At 43.2% G+C, this 24,271-nt stretch overlaps 1 protein-coding gene across 1 annotated transcript in view; it reads right to left on the minus strand.

The window, feature by feature from the left end:
* Positions 1–24,271, minus strand: part of PEX14 (peroxisomal biogenesis factor 14) — a 71,575-nt gene that overhangs the window by 38,359 nt on the left and 8,945 nt on the right. The window lies entirely within an intron of this gene.

The raw sequence follows: 24,271 nt of genomic DNA on the forward strand, positions 1-24,271 counted from the left end.
TACATTTCCACTTAGTGCCAGTGAAAGGTATTTGGTTTTTTTCTTCAAATGGTAGTTCCACTTTCCACACACTCTGCTATACTGTTACACATGTTATTACACGTTGCTGCACCAGTGATTCATTCTACTTTTATATAAAGGCATCTGTTCCAATTGTGGTATCGGAAGGAATAATGTGTTAACAGCACTCAGGTGATGGACACATCCATGTGAACCAGTGGAAGGCATAACTTCCCTCCTCTAGAGCTGAAAATAACCATCCTAATACGCTAGACCTACGTCAGGCAGGTCTTGAAGAGTTCATCTTAAAACACAGTTTCTGGAATACAGTTCCAAAAAGGTTTGCAAAACTTTCACAGCAGCAGAAGAAAGGAAAATACAGCATCACTCCTGAAATCACTAAGTTTCACTTTGTGTTTGAATCAAACGCTTCGAATATGCATTTCTGGTCAGAGAGCAAAGTTCTGATGGGTTTAATGGCACTTTCAATGTACTCCTCAGTGCATTCCATCAATGTTTTTTTTCTTTTAAATTGCATCTCTTATTTCTTTAAATACATTAATCAGGCTAGTGTAGGCAAAACGGATCCATTGGACAATGCAATAAACATGAATTATCATCTATCCAACATGCATAATGGCTTAAAAATACATAATAGCAGGTGTAGTTTAAATGATTAGTTATTACACCTGTGGTGGGTCTGATTCAATTGGGGAAAATCATCTTTAATAGGTTAAAAGGTTTAGATCACCAGGCTTCCCTTAAAGTGGCTGTAGAGAGGGTATGATGGAGTACGCTGTCATTACTAATTCATTTAAGAAAAACATGGGGGATACAGCAAAGAACAGCATAAACGAGCGAATCCAATTTAAACATCAGGTAAAGCAGAAAACACCTTTTAAAAAAGCATGATAAATGAATTTGGGAGAGAGATGGAATTGACAGATTTATTTTAACGGGAATTTGACAAAGTCCCAGCACACTTCCAAGTTGGGAGGAAGAGACGAACGGGGTGTTTTTAATTCTTTTCCCTTTTCTTGTTTTCCTGCATTTTTTTCCCTTAAGTTTACATTCGGCAATTTTGAACCATAAAACACTAGAGCAAAACACCCCACATAAAGTACACTTGGGCTTCATTTATGTGCACTTGATCTGTCTCCAGCTGAAATGCAGGTGACAGGCAAATCACAGATTTAAACCGTGCTGATACTGCTGTGCCAGATGCAGAAATGTAAAGCACCCAAACTAATAACCTTAAGATAATATGCTGAACAAGAAAGATGCCCAAACGAGCAGACTGGCAAACATGTGAACGTATCAACACCACTTCCCATCTAACAATAATAACTTGTGTCTTCAGAAACTCCTCAACATTCCCCCCCCTGTGCTGAGTGAGCCAGAGACACGAACGGCCTGCAGACCTGCAGTTCTGCAAGCTCTTATATTTAATTACCATTTTTTAAGGATTAAAAAAAAAACCACTGTAAGAAAAAAGCAGTATTTTTCATTATGCTGTTTCAGTCACAACCGTGTGAGCATTTCATTGATTCTAACCCTTTATTAAAACTTATTTTTGCCTTGTAAAAATGTAAACATTTCAGTAGTAAATTGCGCTCCAAAATAAACTTCTATTTTATCTCTCCCCTGCACCACTTCCTCCATTATTCACAACCTTTTTAATCTTAAAACAAAATAAAATTACAAGCAACAACAAACTCCATAAAAAAGAATCCTGGACATGTATTCCTCCTCCCAGTAATCCCATGTTTCTCATATTTGTGTTTGCATTTGCCTCTGAACATTCCTCCTATAGGCTGAGCTGAAACATCCTCATATTTATAATCCATCTTGTATACACGAGCAACTTACAAAGCAATTTTGGCCATGTCAAAATGCCAATATTTTCAACAAACACACACAAGAACTTCCCTACCTTCTATGGATCATTTTCTTTGCACAAACAAGGGCAACTGCAGTCCATAATTTAAACAACAGAAAAAGGAGGAGGAAGATGAGAAGACTTGCAGTCCTGCGTATAGCCAAAAAAATCATGTGGCAAATAGCACTCTGACTCAGCTGCTAACATTGTTCCATACTATTTCTGTAGCATTTGTAACACTTCTCCAAATTTTTATGGTATTAGGACACTGCCAAATAATGAGCATTGTATCACTGCTCTGAGGCTTGGATTGCCAGCACGCACCTCCCAGCACACTGGCTGGCTCTGGTGGGTCAGGTACATATTTCTATTAAAGAAAGACAGTTTGTATTTGGTTTTTAAAAGCCAGTCAATCCCATAAACTTGCTTTCCCACCACCACCTCTCCTACAGTGACAGGATCCACAAAGACATCTTTCTGACTGAGTGGAGAGGGGTGGAATCCTGCAGCAGGTCTTGTCCTGCAGTTTGATTTTCCAATTAAAAGATGAATGTCACTGTTCATAGATTATATTTGCAACTGGCCAAATTACATAAATTGAGGCCAAATATTCTGCTTCAATGTCAAAGATATAAAACGGAGACAGGAACTTTATTGCAGATGTTGTGGGAGTGCAGCAGGCTGGCAAAATTCTGGCCCAAAGCACAGCACTTGGACGTTACAGCCAAGGTCCCTCATTCCTAATTTCCCTCCCTTTTGTGTTAATGGGGAAGATAAAGACAGCCTTATTTCTTATTGTGCTCAAAGCTGCAGGGTTTCCAATAAAGCAATCTAAATGACTTTATCAGTTATTAGCATTAGAAAAATAAACCATGAAATTTAAAATACTGTGGCAAATGCCTATTTTCTACCATCTCAGGGAAAAAAAAAAAGCCAACAAACAAAACCCAAACAACCAAACCCAATTAATTAACAGAAATGTAAAAGAAAATCATCAGACAAAAACCAAACAACCAAACCCAATCAATTAACAGAAATGTAAAAGAAAATCATCATCAATAAAAGTTCCAGAGGATTTGCTCAGAGAGTTCCACGTGGAAAACAGACTCCAAAGCCACCAGGAGTGCAGCCCCTAAGAGCACTAATAGATTCCCTAATACTGGGAACCCTCTGTAGGTTATTACTAAACAGCATTTGTTGATAGACTGAGACTTTGAGATGACCTGTGATGTAAAGGTTGGGTCTGAATTATACGTTGCAAGGGATGGTATTTTGTCTTTCTGAGTGGATCTGTATCTGTTTAAATGCAACACTTCTTTTCATTAAGCAGAGGCGGCCCAGGCCATGAACTATGCACAGACAGTTTACATTACATGTGCGGAAGCAATCAACACTGGCAATATACATGACGTATGTAAAAGAAGTTGGAATTAATTTTTTTCCAGTGTATTAAAAAATAATAATATGGCAGTATCAACAAACACTCAACCTATTTCAGCCAGAGCAGAAGGCCACGGCTATAGGGCAAATGGAACTGATCAATATATTAGCCTACAGCAACACCCCCTCAGTGTACGGCTGTATGTTTGCAAGGCTCGGAAGATTAAATTGTCTGTGAAAGGTTTCTGCACTCCTACTCTAAAGGAGATACCCAGAATCCTGTTAACAAGCATCAGGCTAAAGCCAACTTACGTTTTAACAAGGGCTGACTTAAAAGCCTGGCACGGCGGTGAACAAGAAAACCCCTTCCAACAGAAACGCGGCATTTTAGTAAGAAATCAGTGCCCTGCCAGGACTAACTTGACAAATATGGTTATCGGTGGCACACGGAAATAGTTGCAAAGCAGCTGTTAATCAGGGAAACACATCATAGAACGCTGATGCCAGCACTCGGAAAAAATGCAAGGGGCTAATTATGAAGCCATATATCTCACTAAGGAGGCACCGCTCCCGCATCCCGGCAGCGCTCCCGCCCAGCCGGTCCTGGGACACCGCTCCAGCCTCCTCCTCCAGGACAAGCCTTGTCCCAGCTCAGCCACCTGCGCCCCAAAATTCCTGCGAAATTCGTGTTTCACAGAAAGCACTTGTTATTTGGAAAGGAATTATCTGCAGGTCAGTCAGGGGAGGGGGAACGCTTTAAAGCTCCTGTGATTTCACTGAGATTTATAGGAAAACATGCAGAACCCCAGGAATTATTTCGGTTGAGAGAGAACCTAGAAATCTACAAAGTTTGGTGGATCTCAAAGTTGGAAGGAGAAAAGTTTAAAAACGCAGTAACGACAATAGCAAAGCCCTCATTTAAAACAGCAAGGGCGGGGGGGAATACAATTTAAAGCAAGATTCACGGAAGGCAGGAGAGCAAGATTCACAGGAACAAAGGCAAGGAAGAAATGGGCTATGAACCATATCTGAGATTAAGAACCTGGAACTAAGAGAACACCGAGTAGCAGCCAAAACAAAACAAAACAACAAAAAACCCCCAAACAAACAAACAAAAAACCCAAAACACCAAATAACAACAACAAAAAGATAAAAACCGGTAAAGATGAAAAGGGGTGCTGGGAACTCAGAGTCCGGATGACACGGAACTCAGCCACCCACACGAAGGGTGAGGGAGCTGTTCCCAGCTGTGTCCCTGTCACGGGTCCTGCTCAGAAAAGGAGGCTCAGGGGGGACCTTATCACTCCAAACTACCCGAAAGGAGGTTGTAGCCAGGTGGGATTCAGGCTCTCCTCCCAGGGAACAAGGAATAGGACAAGGGGAGACAGTCTTAATCTGCGCCAGGGGAGATTTACGTTGGACATGAGGGCGAATTTCCCCACAGAGAGGGGGACGAGACATTGGGACGGGCTGCGCAGGGCGGCGGTGGAGTCGCCATCCCTGGAGGTGTTTAAGGGAAGACCCAGGTGCCGCGGTCTGGTTGACGAGGCGGTGCTGGGTGATGGGGTCGGCCTCGGGTGATCTCAGAGGTGTTTTTTTACCGCGGTTGCGCGGATTCCGTGCGGGCGAACCCCGCGCTCCCTCAGCGCTCCCTCAGCGCTCCCTCAGCGCTCCCGCGGGGCTCCCCCGGGCCGGGCCGCTCGCGGAGCCCGCGCGCCCCCTGGCGGCGCCGCCGCCGCCCCGCGCCCGCCGTCAGAGCCCCCAAATTAAGTGTTTTCACTCAGTGGAAATGAAATGTTTTTGCAAGATGAAACAGAAAGAAAATTGAGGTTTTAGGTAATTACTAGTTGGCATTTACATATCACAGGCTGGTTCAACACCTATTCATTTTCCTCTTTTATTTTCAATTTTTTAAAATTGCTCATTAAAACGAACACATGACAGGGACGGGGGGAAAAAAATTGCTCTTCCTCTTTTTCCTGAGGACTACAAAATCCAAATCTACTTTAAATACATTTATCTATAATTATCACATACAAAAAAGCCTCACTTAATTTACATGAATAGGGTGACCAAAAAAAAAAATTAAAAAAAAAAATTATAAAAGCCAAGAAAAAAAAAACCCATCTGAGCTGTCAGCGTGTTGTGCCTGCGGAGCGCCGGGGCCAGGCTGGAGCGAGCAGCGCTGGAGCAGCTGAGATTCCCGGTGTACTGCCATCCTAATCCCATCCATCCCACCCGCCGGCTCAGCTGGAGCACCGCTGCCTCCTTCCCCTTCAACATATTTTCCCCTCATTTCTTCTATTCCCACTACAAAGAAGTGACTCCACATAGTCCCTGTTCCCAACTTCTTTGTTCCAGAGCCACTCCACACTTCCTCCAGCTGCTCCCGAGGGTGTGACCTCTCCACCTCCTTCATTCACACAGAAGCAGCCTTTCCTCACATAACCTCACCATTTCCAGGGATCCTGGTCTGCAGCTCCAACCGCACTTCCAGCTCGCTGGATTCTCCATTCAGATTCCCTTTGTTCAGTTAAACACATCTGTCCTATGCAAAGCCCTGAATTTTCCTGCACCCTTCAGCTTTTTTTAATTTCAACCTTGTGAGAGTCTTGTTTAACCCCACAACGCGTTGCAGGATACCATTTGTATGAAAAATGCTATATAAAATAAAGTTTTATTGTATCATATGTTAAGGGCATAAAACATCCCGGATAGAAGTGTACAGGAGCTGACATGATAGACTAATATATTTTAAGGTCTATTGTGTAAATATGTATTTAGGGAATTCTAAAGCATGGTATTATTGACCCAAGTCTCTCTTAAAACACATTGATATATGGAGTAAAAGCCCTTATGAAAAGTAGCAACTTCGCCTGTGTAGTAGTCACCTTTCAAAGTGAAATATCTCTGTCATCTCCAGTTTTTTATAATTCCATTGAAAACACATCTTGACAAAATTCCTGTCTTTTCAAGAGGAATAATATTCAAGTTAAACTTACACGCACAAAACTAAAAAGAACTAGAAACTTTCACACATTCATTAAAAGAAATGTAAAACAACTATTTTTATTTGCAGAGAAAATGTGCTAGCTATGTATTTTTATATTTCAGAAAGAAATACACCTCCAAATGAGACTTCATAACATCAGGTTTAACACAATAAAAACTGTTAGGGGGAAGTGATAAATGCTGGAAAAACGTCTTATAAGAAATATGAGCAGAAGAGCAAACTAAATGTATTAAACTGATAATGCAGCCGTAATAAATTTAACCAGTGAGCAGCACAAACCTTTTTTCTAGAGTTCAAACATTTTAACTTTTTATTGAAGAGAAATCATCTCACTTTCAGAGGGAAAATAAAATTTAAAAATCTCCTTTTTGCACTACTGCCTAAACTGAAGTTGCAGTCCCGGTACCACCAAAGAAGGAATTGCAGCAGGATGAGCAGAGTGGGGGTAGGGGGGGATAACTCCTGCAATCCAACTGGCAGCAAATTATTTGAAGTTCCTTTTACACAAAAACGGCAATAACCTCAGTGCTGAACGCAGGGGAGATCCCTGTGGATAATCCATGGACCAGCAGGTCAGTTCTCCTGCTCTAGGTAAGGAATCTGGCCCCCAGGTGGGTGAAGCCAACATGCCATGACCAAACTGATTCCACAGGATCCAAGAAAGATGCCAGAGGGAAGGTCAAAGCTCAAAACTTCGTAAAGAGAACCTGATTTTTCGTGACCCAATTTACACATCTTGCTTCTCCCTTCTTGCAGGAGGAAGCTCAGGGATATCACTGGGGCTCTGTGCTGTAAAATTAACGCAAGTGTCGAGCTGCTGAGCTGAATCACCCCACAGGAATGTCATGACTCAGTGTCCAAGATGCTCACTACAGCAGAACTCACATCAGTGCCTGGCTCCACAGCTCCACAAAGGCATGATCCAGCTGCCAGGGGAGCAGCACCTCCAGCCTCACCTTTCTCCCTCCTCTCTCCATGTCACCATCACTGCAGAGCTCAGACACAGCAGCTCTCAAAAGAAATCCCTTCTACCCCATTACCTTCGCATGTGTAGAATGTAAAAAACATTAAAACTGTAATTTATTACATTTTCATTCTTTTAGCTACAGGGCAGGCAAGGACTGCTGGGGGTTCATTCACACGCCAGGGAGCTGGAGGATGAGGTAAGGGTAGGAAGTCCATGTCACACCTAACAACTGTGCCTCAGTACTTAAAATCACTACTGAATGGGAGACTGCAGAAGGCTGAATCAACCAGAGATGCACCAGAACAGGATCACTGCTCACACCTAGATTCCTCTAATTCCACAGTCAAGGGATTGGAAAATACCTATGATACAAAGGTTTAAATTTAGTGCAAGGGGATAAAAACCAGAACCCATCTGTGGAAGATGCTATAAAGATGTTTTAGACTGAAAAGACTCAAATGGACAAGTAAACCCAGTGAGTTCATTCGGTGAACCTGCGATTTCAAGAACCCCATTTCACAGAATTTTTAACCCATGGGAAATGTGGATCAGAAAATGAGTGTTTTCCTTTCAGCAATAAACCCCCCAAAAATTAGGGGTGAAGTCACGGGGCTACGATGGTTTTATGACAGAGTAAATAAGGAGATACTGGAGGAAACTATTTGGATCACCAGATTCTAAGAAACAAAAGGTTTCTTGTTGGAAACACGAAAGAAGCTGGAAATTGTGACAGATGCACAATAAATCATGCAAACCGCAGCAGTTGGGAAGAAATAGCAAAAGCAGAAGAACTTAAAACACTGGAAGACCTTTTTGCAAATTTAGTATTTTACTTAGAGCTCTTTGGGACCAGACTGGTCCTTTTACTCTGCATTTGCACAGTGCCTGCTGCTGGTCTGCCATCAGCCTCCTCGACATTTATTACAACACAAATAATAATAAAGGCTGAGCAGACCATGCACTTTGTTCCTGCTGTTAATTGCCCCATTAAGGGAAAAACGAAGTAAGGGGCAAGAAAGCTGATTGGCCAGAGCTGCCTCGTCTGTGGGGACTGCAAGTGGAATAATTTTATAGATCCGAAAGCAGCTGCGCCCCTCGCCTTTGTCCAGTTCTCAGCAGAAAGGAGCTCACACCACACAATTCCCCCCTCAGAGGGAGGAACTTGCATGCCCAGCCTCAAAAGCAACTCAGCTTCCCTGTCAACTCTCAGGATGCTTCCTCTGTAACAGGAGAGAAACAGTAAAACAGCAAACACGAGGAACGTTTCCACAGTAGCTGCCCAGGCCATCAATAAATACCCTGCAAACAACGAGGCCAATTCATTTTCCCCTGTGGTCAGTTCAGTGCTTTTCATGGATGTTACGGTCACTACTTACAGAAACAAAGCATAGGGATGTCAGGACAAATTCAGGATGCTGCTCAACCACTACAGCACTGCATGCCCCAAAAAAATCCCATGTACTCATCACCTCCTCCTCTCCCTTGAAACACTTGAGTAAGATGCCACCACCCTAAACCGAGTTACGACGTCCAAGAGAATTAGTTCTACAGAGAATTAAACTGACACCAGGGCGCTTCTCCCTAATTCCTACACAGAAATTTAGGTCCGAAGCAGGAAGGTCTAAAAAAAACCAGAGAAGGTTCAAAACGGCACTTCTGCTGTTTTTTTATTTTCCTTAAACCTTGGCACAGCCAGCACATGTCAGGGACTATTATAATTATACTCTTTACATGCTGAAAAATTAATAAACAATTACTCACTTCGGGGAAAAAAAAAAAAGAAAGCAGCCATTTCCTTGACAAATGCTGCAGAAAGCATCAACAATCTCTCTGAAATCTGGGTCCACAGCAGGGAATTAACACCAAGGGAAGAATGGCCACGGCTGCTGCCGAGAGCTGGCACGACTGGAAACCTGAGGCTGTAATTCAGTTTTCTCAGGAGTCTGCACCTGATCCAGAGGAGCTACAAAGCATTTTTATATCTTTGTAACAGAAAAAAAAAAAAAAAAGTAGATTCAGTCTTTAATGCTGCTTTGGCCCAAGTACAGGCTGGTCAATCAATTCCTATTAAGCCACAAGGTCCAAAATTGGGGTGTTTGAGATGCACTGGAATCAATCCTGCTAGGCCAGAAAGGGCTTCCACGCTGCCTTCGTGGCTGCAAACTGAGGGTTACCTCTGCTGTGGTAGGAAGTCAAGCTCACCTTTCCAGGAAACCGTGAGAAAGATAAAAAATACACACTTTCCTGAGCAAGTGAATGAGACAGCAAAAATATGGGGCCTTGAGAAATTCTCACACAAATTTATCTGCAGCCTAAATTTTGATTAAAATCTGCCATTCGGCAGGTTCTTTTCTAAAATACTGGCAAGTTCTATATTAACTTCCTTGAGAATACAGAGGGAACTCATGTGCACCTGCACTGAAAGGCTTCCAATATTCTTTAAAAAAAAATTAAATAAAGCTAAATAAATGCTGCATATCCCTTTTTAAGCAGCCCCACTCTAAGGTGGTTTTCTCCCCACCTTAAATCAATGGTAACCCAATTCCAATGCCTTGCAGCTCTGTCTGAGAACTAGAGGGGAGATCAACGCTTTTTATCTTAAGGATTATGGATCACTCCTTGGCTGACTAACACACCCAGCAGCCCATTAGAACCACCACCAAGGGCACCCTGTTCCTCCTCCCACCCCTCTGACTTGAGAAAGCAGCATATAAAACTTCACCCCTCCACGTTGCAGCTCTTGGCCTGCCTGCCTTGTTTCATACTCTAAACACACCAAGATTTATTAACCTTTACAGTAAAAACAAATAAAATGATGATGAAGTAAAACCACAGTGATGTAAGGGCTGCAGCTCGCACCGTTTATCTGGGGAAATCCAATTAGTGCTCAAGTGGCAGAGATACCTGGAAAAGTGCTCACAATCAAATCAAAAAAAGATACAAAAACATTAACCTGATGGCTAAAAACTCCACATTTAAACATTTAAAGTAATAAAGGTGCTTTTATTGAGTATTTTCTATATTTCATTAGGTCCCAAATTGATGAGGAGACCTAGAGATGCATTTCCTGGCCTTTTGGATTCTTGGACCAAAAGCTTGACTTTGTTGGTGTTGTTGTTGTTGAAAGACACAAAGAGTGTTTCTTGCTAGAATGGCAAAACTTCCTTCTGCAGTAGCAACTACAGCACCAACTGCACATGCAGGAAATGCTGGGAAGCTCATGAAGATATTCTTTGATGTGACACATTCATCCTGTACTCACCATGACGTGGGCAGAAATGTTGTTTGAATTATTTCTGCACATCAGGGTATCTGGATTTACCAGAAATTCTCTCAAAGCCATGGCCTCATGTGTCCCTTGGCTGGGAAAGGAGCCACGTTGGTGAGATGGTTGCTGGAAAGACAAGGACCCACTGCACACCCTTGGCTCAGAAAAGATGGGAACTGAATAAATAATGAGATCAGCCCAACCCTCAGCAGTAGGACCCTCAGATTAGGTCTGATGACAAGACTTACAGAAAAAGCACCCAGCACAACGTCCCTGCTCTGTCCTTCTGAATGCTGTGACTCTGCTGCTTTTTGTCAGCATTAAATTCACTTAAATTTATTAAAAGAGAAATCGGGAGAGAGTCACTGTCAATGAACAGGAGAGCAAACTTCTGTTTGAGTAACAATCTCTCTAAAAGCACAGAACAGGAGACAATAATACTTCATAATTTTGAGAACATCTAATAGAACCTTTCCTCCTGGTTTGTTTATAGGTTACACTTGCCCCCAGTCCCCACTCATGCTGCTCTCAGCCTGTACCCAGAGGGGTTGAATGCACACATTCAGAATAGACTGCAGTAAATGCAACATAAAATGCATTTAAATTCCATTCCTAGATGAGTTAAAAAAAGCAAACTTCCTTGAACTATAGAGAAATATAAGCTTTATTTTGTATTTTTCCATCTGTTTTTAAAGGTTCAAAAGTCTTTACTACATCTCCAGGGAGAAAATTTCATGGCAGATCACTGTCAGGATTTTTACTTAATGCTAACCCTTAACTTCCTTTTTTTTTTTTTTTTTTGTAATATGAATCCACTGCTCAGAAACAAATTTAAGACTTAAGAATATCATATGAACAGCTTGGACTGTACTGGGTACCAGAAAAAGAGTTATTTCCCTACTTTTCTGTTTCACTGGGCTGCTACTCACACTCACATGATCTGAACTGGCCCTATGTGCAGTATTCCCCTTCTGCAGAGAATATTCATGAATTAGCTTTTAGATGCCAAGGACTGCAACTTGTCTTCAGGGAGCAATTTCTACATCTCTTAAACTCTTGTGCTTGGTATGTAGCAAATTACGAAAGAGGAATGTCACACCTGGAATTTGCACACTGAGATATAAAAGTGTTTAAAATAAAAAAATTAAGCAAAAAAAATTCTGCTATCGAACAGATTCAACACAGCAACGTTTAGATTCCCCTCCTCTCCATCCCCTGTAACCAACAGGGATGAGCACGGGGTAAGAATCAGTGGTGAGAGACCTCCTGCTCATGTCTGGAGTATAAAGAGTCCTGGTTTATTATTCTGCATTTGCATGTGGCAGCAAATGTGTAAATGTTTTAATAATACAAAAATCCCAATAGAGTGGAGGAGGAGGATATGAAAGAAAGAAATACAAGGACATTTACTTTCTTGAGAGTGAGATAGAAAGGAAAAGAGAGAAGGAAGATGACACGATAAGGGACAAAGCTTTCTGGGGTATATCTGGAAAAAGCTAAAAGAGGAATCATTAGGAAGCCCATAGTGCATCTCCAGTGATACAGTGCGGATCAATTCATTTAACACTGCCCTGTACATTTACAGAAAAGTACTTTTGATATAATAAAGGCTCATAAACACACAGAAATTGGGTTAGACCTGTTTCGAATTCCTGCCAAACAATGGTTCAGAAAAATGAAGCTCTATATTAATTAGCTCGACTCAAGAGTGATTTGATAACAGCAGATGCTGTCTGGATGCTTTCAGCTTGATGGGCTCCACATACATGAACTTAAGAGTGGCTCTGATGCAATTAGGTATCTCTCTCTCCTGTAACATGTGTTCAGCTGAACCAAGGCCTTGTGTCTCTTTAACATCTTGAACTAGAAGGGTATTGACACTCCTCCTGGTTCTTCTCCAAATGAGTGGAGCTAAAGAGAAGCAGCTCATTTGGAGCTTACCCACCCAGCTCCAACAACCTGAGGACAGAGAGGAACAGGCACCAGTGCAGTGCCCACAACACAATATTAAGGTCTGCTTCTACCACAAACCACATTTCCTGGCATGTCATGTTCCCAGGCTTGGTTAGTCCCAGTCAAAAAACTGCCCTGTCCACTGTTGCTTCAACTCATGCCACTTTCTGTAAAAACAAGAGGCATTCAGTAGTATTTCCAGACATCCCTCTCAATCCTGTATTCCCAGAAGCTCCTCCATACACTCACTGTTCCACTGGAGGAGCTTCCATTCGGTCGTGGTATGGCTCTCACACCACTTCCTTTCAGAGACAACTTCTTCTATTCCTGGGAATATTCGTGCATTGACATCCTAGAGATCCCTTTGCCTTTCTGGAAGGGATGTACCCACCTCACTGTGCCAGAAAGCACAGGCATTTGCTAAAGGACACATGCAACATAGGAGCTGTTTAATGCATCAGGGACAAGGCTAATAGGAGGTCTTGATTTGTTAATTATCTGTCAGTTTGTCACAGCTGGGCTGCAAGGAGTGGGTGAGGGGGAATCTTTCTGCTTGGTTCTTTCTCTAAATGCTGAATTAGGCTGTCAAAACCTTCATCCCACCACAAGAGGCTGTGAAAAGAAGAGCCAGACTATCCTTTTCTTCCTCCTTTTCCCAGCAGGATATGCTGCTTCAGATGTCCTACTCTCCCACCATGCCTGCAGAAACTTATATGGCATCTATAAAGTGACCTTCACACCACCACACCATGCCCAGTTTAGTCAAGGGACGTGAGCAGACCTGAGCAGGATAAATCAGAGAGGAAATCCCGGTGCCAGGGGAGCACACAGGAGACATTTAATCTGTAAGGAGCCCTGAAGTTGCTCCCTGCTTGAATCAGCAATTTCCAAGCAAGGTTTTGGAAGGCTTGGCCCCTGTGAGAGCAGGCAGAGAGATGTACATGGAGTTACAGAGATAAAAAGGTGGAGTAGCGTCAAGATTCTCTTCCCTCTCACATCTCCGTCCCACATAATCCTCTAAGTTCAGGCTGTAAAAAGGAATAATGCCTGGAATACCCCCACGGAGACAAAGCCAGAAAAGCAGAAAGCAGGCTGTGACACAGCACCAGAATTTACCATAAATGCTTCTGCCTCCTCAATCCAGCTAAACGTGGCCGTTAAGCCATGGGAGCCCCGGGAGATCCCCACCCACTCCTCTGTTTTCCCTGCAGGCCACGTCCAGAGCATCCCATCCCTCCAGTCCTCTCCTCAACAGGCCCTGGATTATGAAAAATCCCCTGCAGGAGCTTCCCACATCCAACAGACACACCCCTTCCTACCACCAGCGACGCTGCGCCCTTCCAGGTGTGGGAGGCTCGGGATTTATTCCCTGTGCACGGGGGCACTGCCTGCTCCAGGTGGGAAAAGGGAGGGATCAGAGCTATAAACTCACCTGAACTGGAAAAAACGACCATGAGAATTCCTCTGGTCATCACAACCGTTAGAAAAAGGTGTCTCAAGGTAAGAGCTGTGTGTTTTACACTCAGGACAACCAAGGAGCACACATACATGGTCAGCACACAAGTCATATTCTCTGAGCAATTTTCTTCAGTGGACCATCTTTTCCAATAGCTAAACAACACTGGTGCTTTTCATCTTTTGACCTAGAATCCTTAAAACCAACATTTCATTTTCTGGTGTGATCCACCCATACAGCACTCCAGCAGTAAGGGCAGAACAAGACCTACAGTTTTCTCATCTGATTGTTTAGTCCTGAGCACTAAAACTAATGATATGTTTTGCACAGCAAGTCATACCTTCCCCAGCTGGGGTCTAGTGAGAAATCCACTGAGGACAAAATAACTGTCTCTATCTTTCATCTAGTGAAGTTAATAAATCCATTTGGGGCAATATTTGCAGAACTTGTCCCTGGAAAATAAAATTTGCTAAAGCACTGCTTCTCAAACTTCCTGCAAGCTTGACTCCCTTTTCCACTCATCTGTTGTGGTGGCTCATCCCACATTCCTCAGCTGAGGTGGCAGCAAGTTCCTCAAAGAAAATAAGAGTTACTGGAATAAATGCTACCTCTTCAAACCAGGAGGAACAGAGCTCCTTAGAGCAATTACAGGTAGAAAGCTGTTTACTGGCGAGTGACTTTGTGACTTCCTTTGAAGCCTTCTGCACCCCTCTGGGGTTCTAACCTAAGTTTGAGAAATACTGCTTTAAGGAACTTCACTGTGAAGAGACATGGCACTGGTGACAACAATGTGGTGACACAGTATTGTTCCCCACACCTACAGAAGAGCTCAGGAGCATTTTCCCAGCAGGTCCTGGTGGCCTCAGCCCCTCTGCCTCCAGCAGCTCTGCCCCACAGTGATCCAGACTCCTGGGAATTGGGATGATGCTGGAGATAACGACCCAGCATCGATAATACAACCAATGCAGCAGTCAGCACTAATTATCCCAAACTACTATAGGGCAAGGCCTGTGTCTCTCGAAACATCTGCCTCTCAATCTTCTGGTCTTTAATAAAATCACCCTCCCAGCCATAGGGTGTAACTGGAATTGTACATACCCATGTGCATGCAAAAACAGAAATGCATAAGGAGAGATTCAGGTCCTCATTAAAAAATGGAATAAATAAGAATTCACCAAGGAATTCTGCCAGAGTCTGATTTCCAGATCTGGTTCTGCTGCATTCTTGCCCACAGCCTGCAGAGCTCTGGGTGCCTCCCTATCCTTCTCCAGCTGCACCATCCTCTTCAAATTCAGACTTCTTGCACCTATAATTACTAGGTGCCCTGTGCCAGGCTCCTTTAATTAACCAACCCAACTCTTCTCCCTTTGGGATCAGACTAAGCTCTTTTTTATTAGTTCCATCATTAGCTCCATCAGTATCTAGGCCTAAGCAGGATACCTTATACCACTCCACAAGTGGGGCTGTAGGGTGCAAATGACCTCCAAAGCACCTGCCTGCAGGAGAGGCAAGGAAAGCAAGGCTGTGCAGCGAGGAGAAATGGCATGAGGGGTGCAAACACCACCTTTCAAATTTAACTACATCAGCAAAAACAACACAGCTCAAAATCCTCAGGAAAATGCCTTGTGTGAGGGGACTTTCGTGTGGGAACAGTGATGAAGGTGGTTCAATCCAAAGAGGGGCAAAACCAGAATAAACCCCCTTATTTGTCACCACACCAGAGCCAACCTTGTGATCTTCAGGGCTCCAAGAAAGAGCCAGGCACTCCTGGAGAGCACTATTTCCCCAAGCCTCCCTCTCTCCAACTGACAGTCTTACCAGCTTCCACTCTCTGAAGCCGTTTCACCCAATTTCTAGGCAGCCCACACGGAGAAAACAAATGTCCAGCTGCCCCCTGGCCCACGAGATATTCTACATGTACGTGTTCGTGCACGTGGTGGAGAGAGAATGGGAGGTGGGAAGCGGCAGAGCCGGGTAATGCCCTGGGATTTCTCAGGACAGGCGGTCACTCCAGTCGCACAGCCCCACTTCCCCTGAGAGTTTTCTCAAGGAGAAACCAGCCATCGATCCTGGGACACACAACTTCCAGGACCGTTCCTTATCTCTGAGCAGCTTCTGCCACGAATTCCTGAATGCGCTTTAATGTTTAAATTATTAAATGCATTAATGTATTTACATTATTCAAGTCTTATGTGCATTTTTCTAAGATAATTTATGTATAAGAGCTTGAATGTCCATGACTGTTAATGTCTACAACCCTTCCTGTTCATTATTGATTCTGGAAGGGAAAAAAAAAGGCAGTGTTTTAATGCCTTATTTTTAATGTATTAAGAGTCTGAATAAGTGCATTCTCTTTTTTCTTTTGTAATTTCATAATTTAAGTAGTGCATTTATTAAACTGACACAGTATGAATTGTGGTGAAGTCTGGCACAGGTCCATGCTGCCAACGCAGCCCAACCGACCATCACGCTGCTCTGCAAATCAAGCACAAGCTCAGCTCCTCGTACTCCAGCTTCCACTCCCTACCCAAAATCAGAAGGGACACAGACTACAAAGTCTTTTTAAAACACATTTTCTTTGAAATTTACATGGCTTTTCTCTGGCATCCCCGTTTCAAGTCGTTGTAAATTTTTTTTGATGCTATTGATGAACTGTTTGAATGCAAACCTGATTTTTCAATGAGCTCTGACACACATACTTACAGTTTAAAAATGTCTATGGTACCTTTTAAGCCCTGTAGCTCCCAAGCTCTTCAAAAACCTAAACTGAATATAATTTTGTTGCTCCTACACCACAGTTGTTGCATCATAAATCCAAAAATTTGCTCCCGGCTTAATGTCCACAGGCAAATTACACAGAGAAATCAGGTCAGCTGCACTGCTGAACCACAGTCACTTCCAGAGCAAAATGTAGAGCCATTCAGCAATAGCTGCCCATCCTGCATGGCAGTTTGGGACACGAATGCTATTACAGGCAACAGAAACTGCAAAAAAAAAAAAAATCAGCTCACACACAACAGAGCTACCTCGGCTCACTCCACCCACACTCAAACGGTGTGTATGGACATGCACTTTATATATAAATTATGCGTAAATGCCTTGGATGTTAATAGCCAAAAATACTACTTCCCAAGTCCAGTTTTAACTGCCAGACAAATCCACCTCCAGCCGAGCCTGCACGGAGCAACAGTGACACCCGATGGCTTTGAGCTTAACCTTGGGACACGATTCCCCGGGAGCAGAATCCAGGGGCTCCGCTCCCTCCGCCAGTGTGGTGGCCCCGACTCCAATCACTTATCAGAGCAACTCATCAAGGAGCTGAGCTGCAGAGAGATAAAACTTGCTGTACGTAGGCACTGCATGTAATTAAGAGTGTGCATAAGTTTCACAGTGCATTCTGCATAATTACAGCCCTGCCTGGCACCGCTGCCAGTGCGAGCATGAACACACACGCACACACATAATGTATGCACAATATTGTGCATATGGACTTGGGAAAAGGCAGGGAACAGGGAAAGTTGCTGGCTGTTGTTTTAAGAGCTGACTCTGCCATTTCTAAGGTTAAGTTTGTGTTTTTTTGCTACTCATTACCATTCTTTAACTGTTACAATTTATATCAGCATATAATGTTAAATAATTACAGGGAGCGGAGCTCACTCTAGCGAGGATATAAATGCGCTGTGGGATTCTACAGATTTAAACAAATAACACTCACAGCAGGGGGTGAGCAGATGAATTAGCATTAATATCCTGCCTGGGAGATCCCAGTGCAGTGTTATGGCTTAAATACAGATCTTTTCTGTAACAGTCAATATGACAGCTACCAGCAATACAGCCCGGCACATCCAGCAGTCAATACAGAGCTGCGGCTGAAAGAATGCTCTCGTAACAATCCATACAGCAGCCAGTTAAAATAAATAACTTCCCTTTAACAGTCTATATCGCAGCCAACTGCATTAAAACCTTCCCTTTTAAGGTCTATACAATAGTCAGCTAAATGGAAAAATTGGCATCCTTCTTGGCAGCTCCAGAGGAAAGTCAGGCACCGAACGGGCGAGAGGCTGAACTCTCCTCTCGTCTCTTGGGGGAGAGGAGGGTCCCTCCACATCATGCTGGGGAATCCTGCTCTGCTCTACCACAGGAAGGACAATTTAAGCCTCCAAAGCCATCACTTCACTATCTTTCACAAGCAATTATCTTCACTTTAAAAAAAATAAAGATCAAAACCTATTTCTTTCCCAACTGGAGTAAGGAATCAGGCAGAGCACAGCTGTCCAGCAGCAGCCAGCACACAGACCCATATTTCCTCAGAGTAGAGGCAATGTGCCTTTTCCAGCACTTTTACCACTGGAGAGATGCCCCATCTCAGGCTAAAAGCAGAACCCGGACTTGAACCCTCTGTTTTAAATCAGTAGCTGCTTTTTCACTCTCTAACAAGAAGCAACAGGCTGAGGTAGGCTGGGAATCTGCCTCCCTTGGACCAGAGCACAGCACTTCATTGTGCAACAGCAGTTGCAACAGAGCAGAATATAAATCACACCAGAAATGGCTACAAAGCACCCAAATTCTGAGAAATGAACTGGAGGAAAATCCATGACCACAATGAATTCTGTCACCAGGTCCCTACGTACACTTTTCCATCTCGGGTCCCATCCTGTTCCCACGTACACAGATTTTATGCTGGTGCCCCTCTGTTCTGCTGGGAGGGAGTAGCTGTAAATTCTCACTGCGAATTAACTGACCTGCAAAACAAACCTGTAGAACTTCAACAAATTACAACAACACTTCTGGAGGCAAATTAGAAAGTAAAACACACAAAAAAAAATCTCATAAAGCACTTAATACTGAGCTTAGAGTTTACAAACTGCTGTACAAGCAGTAATAAATCTCTAGAAAATTAAATGTGTAGATATTTTCATATTTTCCATACTGCTATGGGATTTTATTGATAGGGAATTCTGCCATTAAAATAATACATTTGCTAGCTTCTTATAAAAGAAAGGAGATAGATGACAATTTTGTTAGAAATTGAAATGATAAAGCAGGAATGGCATTTATTCTTTAAAACTCCACAAATTAAAAACATCTGCCTGCTTTCTTTTTAAGAAACCTGTCCCTTTGGGTATATATTAAAAAACATAAACATAAACCAGGGGCCTACAATCCCACCAGATGTTTGGCACCTGGAGTCTTTTCAAGTAATTGATCGAGAAAATAAATATTTTTTCAGGTAACAGGAAAAAATTATCTCTAAAATCTTTCGCACTGTCTATGTTTTAATTTATTTTACCCCAGATTCTAAGGGAAGGCTGCAGCTACAAACACATTCCAGCTTATAGCCTCCCAAATTAAAAATAAATACACACCACCCCTGCTCCAGAAGTCATGGTTTGAAGCTTTGAGCATATTTTGCAAAATGACAGTTATTAAAAACAACAAACATGCATCACTGTGAGTCATCTGGTTTCCAACTTCTGAGTCAAAAGGGGCTGATTCCACACAAACTGAAACCTGGCTCTGCGACGAGGCGCATGTTTAACGATTGGTATCTCTGCACCACAGCTTCAGAACAGGATGTGGAAGGAGAGAATGAAGAGGAGATGGGAGAAAGGGGAGGGGAGGGGAAGGGAAAAAACACTTTTTACTGGTCCCAGTGTCACTGCAAATAAAGACCATGTCAAGATTTAAACCATAATAATGGAAAGGCTATAAGGTCCCTGCTATAATGTTTCCTCTGATATTCCCTTTCATAAATGCTCTCTTTATGCTGCATGCTTTGCAATAATACATGTAATGTTTGTGAACCAGCCCCGCTGGGGAGGCTGCAGCATATGAAGCCTCACAGAACACACATTAGGAGCCAGGCAGTTCATTTACCAGTTCCCCAACTTCAGCTCTCCCATCTTCTTCAGGAGAATGCAACAAACCTGAGGAGACAAGTCACCTAAAGCAACCTCCAAATCTGTTTAGCTGGGAACAGATCTGTGTGTCCCAACACACGGACAAACAACTGCCTCTTCCTCCAATGCAACACCTTTCTGGGTGAGATTAAAAGCCTCTTCCCAGATCCTTCAAGTACAAGCAAGAACCCTGAACTCTTTACAGGGATCAGGGATCCATGGCTTCCCGAGCTCCCTCTTGGCAGAGACAAGGAAGAACCTTTTCACTGCAGGGAGCTCAGCTCTGCCTTCCCACAAGGAATGGCCTTCAGCAGCCTGAGGCACCTGCACACCTGGCAAGGGAAGCACAGGGAACACCAGCACCTCCATAAGAATTCAGACTGGAAGCCCACAAGCTGCCAGTCCTGAATTTCCCAAGTGACCTGACACCCTGCTCTGAGGCCTACAGGGTGCTTGGCAGCTGAGCATTGGACTGGAAACCGAGTCCATCTCTACGGAATTGTGGCAACCTGATGTTGAAAAGGGGGTTTTCAAAAATCCAGTGTTCAGGGGGGGCAGGGGCAGGCTCGTCTCAGCCCTGCCTGTGATTCTCAATCACTGCACAGAAAGTATTTATATCCTGTTGGCAGCATGTGCAACCAACGCGACTCCCCGTGTCAGAGCTGTCAATTATGGGCTTGACTTATGAGGAAAGATTAAATGAGCTAAATATGTAGAGCTTGGCTGAGAGACCGGGGTGGGGGTGGGGGGAAGGAGAAATGATGTGATAACTGTCTGCAAACATCTGAAGGGTGCAGATGCTTAAGGAGGAAAGGAATCACTTAGGGTGGCACACAAAACAAACAGGAGAGGAAAGCTGGAGGGGAGACACAGGAGATTCTCGCTGTATGGCAGGGAAGCTCCATTCCAGCAAGAGGTACTCTGCTGTGGGACTGTATCCCATGGAACACCATCATTCAGCCCATTCAGATGCTTGACAAAACACCAGGAACATTGACAGCAGAGGAAAATCCTGCTCTGACCAGGAGATGAAAGAGATAAGTGGGACATTTTGGGAGAGTGGCTGATGATGTGAAGCTCTCTCTTGCTTCTCTCCAGCTGTAAAATCACTTTGCTACAAAGCCATGCATATTTGCAGTGTTACTTTTCCAGAAAGGCAACCTCAAGTAGCAGTGGTGTGTTATGGGATCCCAGCTGGGAAGAGGACATGGTCTGTACAGTGGTAACAAGAAGAGCTATGTAAAAGTGCACACAACACCAAAACAAACAAAAAACTCTCCAGAACTATGAAGCTGTTTACATCTGCAATGTACCTGACATATGGAGAAATCCAAGAAACATGAAATGCAGGGAAAGTCCCTTCTCCAGTAAGTTGGTTCTGAAGGTGCTGGCATCAGAGGTTTCTAAGGGATGTATTTCTGTTCATCAAGTTTGGGGAACATTCTTCCAAGCTGTTGAATAAGCCATTCTGCCTTTTGTGCCTCTGCTGCCTCACTTTTTAATGGGATGAACGTATCTGAGGCACAACAAAGATGCCACAGACATTGCAAATGTTTTCTTTTGGCATGATCTCCCAGGTAAAAAGCAAGAGGAAGTCAAGAAGTGAAGAACAGTTATCCCAGGTAGGCAGTTCTAATCCTGTAAGGATCACGAGCTGTCAGGAATTGCAGTAACAATGACATAGGCAGCACCTGGGCAGAAGGAGTCCAACTGCTCAGTGGTATTAGAGGAATTAACAATCTCTAGCAACATTTTTCAGAGCAGGAATTTAATAATGTGGAGTCAAGAGGTACTCCTAAGAACAAGTTCCTGCACAAAGTTATTTCAAGAAGCTAAAAAAGCCATCAGCCACTCCTGTGAAGTTCTTCAGCTGGTCCCTCCTCTCCCCAGGCTGAGAGAACTGTGGGCAATTGCTGCCCTCTACAAGCTGCTCTGCACATAGCACAGCTCCCGCTCATGGAGCTGGAATGATGCCTTTATCCCACCTTGATCCTGCAACCAATGTTTTTCAAGGGGAAAATATCAAGTATTAAGTATTTCCTGTGTGCCAGTGTGTTTTTCCAGAGTCTCAAAGCACTGTAACTTCCATTTTACCTTCAGTGAGAGATGTGGAATCTCTGGGAAGTCAAACCATACCTAACACCAAAGAAGATTCTGACCTAACTCCCTGTACTTGAATTTCCTTGTGTGTTTTGTAAAGAACCTACAGTACTGCAACTACTATGAAGCAAAGTCTTCTGACCAGAAATGTTGGTTTGGAATTGCTTTCAGAGCTCCTCTCTGCACAAATGCACAGAAAAGATTATAAACTACTAACTCACCTCCCTGTCAGTGACACAGGACTGTCCCTGTCCTGGTTGTGCCACCTCACCCACTGCTCTGAAGTGTCATTTAACCAGAACATTTTGTACAGGCTCATGGGGTCTTCACCTGCTTTGGCCTGTGACTACTCCAAATTTCTAGCTCTCATGAATTAATATGTAATGCTACAGCACAAATTATATCCCAAACTATTATAGTCCACCCTCTTTTAAAATTGGGATTTAAAGGAATTCCAAGCAAACTTTCCCATTGACCTCAAATGGGCAATTTAACTTGGTATGACAGTGTTTCTTTAACTGTGCTCAGTAAGTAGATTTGCATCTGTGCACTTTGCACATATTAATATATTTGTCTAAATCAAAAGAGTAAAGGGAATTGACAGATTAAGTGAGTGCACTTTGCACGAAGGACAGAGGAAGTCAATGAACACCCAGAAGAAAGAGAGAAAAACGGACAAAAAACCAATAATCTCGAACTTCTCAGAAGGTCAAACACAAGAGAGCCCTGCTCAGTAAATCACAGAGCTCTCTGCAGCAAACCCAGGGATGCTGTGCCAGGCAGTCACACACCTCTGGCTCCCTGCTCGTGGCCCAGTAAACCCAAAACCCGCACTGCAATCACCCTGCACGGCCTGATGGAATTATTGTCCAGCCCTGGGAACCCCCAGCAGCACATCCAGGACCTCCCCAGACCAAGTGCAGCATCATCACACGCGAGGTTCCTGCCTGGCCCGAGGTCACCGAGCTCGTGGTCTCTCCTCCTCTCCTGCTGACAGTAAATTATCCTGACTAATGTTTCACTGGGGGCTGTAAGTTAGTTGCCTACTGACTCTGGCTGTCTGGAAATCCCCTCTGGATAGATTTACTTTTAGAGAATCGTTCAGTGTAGGCACCACTGCGGACAAACCCACTGTGGCAGATGGAAAATTTGTACAGTAAACAGGTATAAATCCTGTCTCCAACAATAGAGGGTGGGGGAAAAGGAAAGCAGAAGCGTGATGGGGAGTGTCCCTCCAGCACACTCCAGTCCCTCACATCATTTCTGGAAACAAAAGTTCTTCCAAAAAAGGAAAAAAAAAAAAATCACAATTTTCTACAAATTTGGACTAGAACCTCTGACCTTCAAAACAAAGGATAAGGATATTACAAGGTATTCCTTGAGTAAGAATGTGTTCTGAAAACAAAGTAGGAGTTTTTCAGTGAAAATACCATTCCTGTCTTCATTTCAAACAACAATTTCAGGCAAAGAAAAGCTGCAAAAAATTCTCAAGTTTTCTGTAGGGTTTGATAGGGCAGAAGGAGCATCTCCTACTTCATAAGAAGAAGGATGTGGATTCTCAATTTGCCCAAAGATATTTTTTTTTTTTCATAAAAAGCAGATTCTGAGTACTCTTAACGAACATGAGCCCTGACAAGCTCCCTCAAATCTCATGGCACAACTCTGTAGCCTCTCCTCCTACCCACTCATGGTTTTGTTAAAGACAATGCTGTTGTTAGTGTTGGGCTCCATCAACTTCTAATTACACCGGCTAAAAGTAGTCAAAATCTCAATTGCAAAGCTCCTTCCTCAGAAAGCTAAACGAAATTCTCTGAACTCACAGTCTACTTGAGAGGAAGCTTAACAGAACAGACAAGGTGTAAAACGAGACAACAAAACAGAAAGGATCTAATAATTCTACTGTCTGTCACTCAGTGCAGTGTACTTTACTGATGTTTGCACAAAAAGGGGTGTTAAAAGTATTCTGGCCATTATCATGACCCTTAAATATTTGAAAATCAGTTTAACAAAGGGTGGGGAAAAGCCACAAGGGCTCCAGCACATTCCAACAAACTCTACACTAATTGCTAGAGAGGCAGCAGTAATTCTTGCTACCTTGTACCCTTCAACAGCCTGTAAAAAAGGGAATAAAATGTCCATATTTCAGAGCTAACTGCTCTCATCTGCAGCAAGAAACAGAAACAGCACATGCTAAAAAAAAAAGAAGTTAAATTATCCTACAGAAGAAAATACCCTGCTCCTCATATCACGATCCAGGGATTTTGTAACTTAGTGAGCAACTAAGAGAGTTTTACATTTACAACCAGTACTGCTATATTTACAAGTAGTACTTCTTCCAGCAAGGGAATGAGTATG

This window comes from Lepidothrix coronata, unplaced genomic scaffold (genome assembly GCF_001604755.1).
Source record: "Lepidothrix coronata isolate B3197 unplaced genomic scaffold, Lepidothrix_coronata-1.0 Scaffold122, whole genome shotgun sequence".
Taxonomy (NCBI): Eukaryota; Metazoa; Chordata; class Aves; order Passeriformes; family Pipridae; genus Lepidothrix; species Lepidothrix coronata.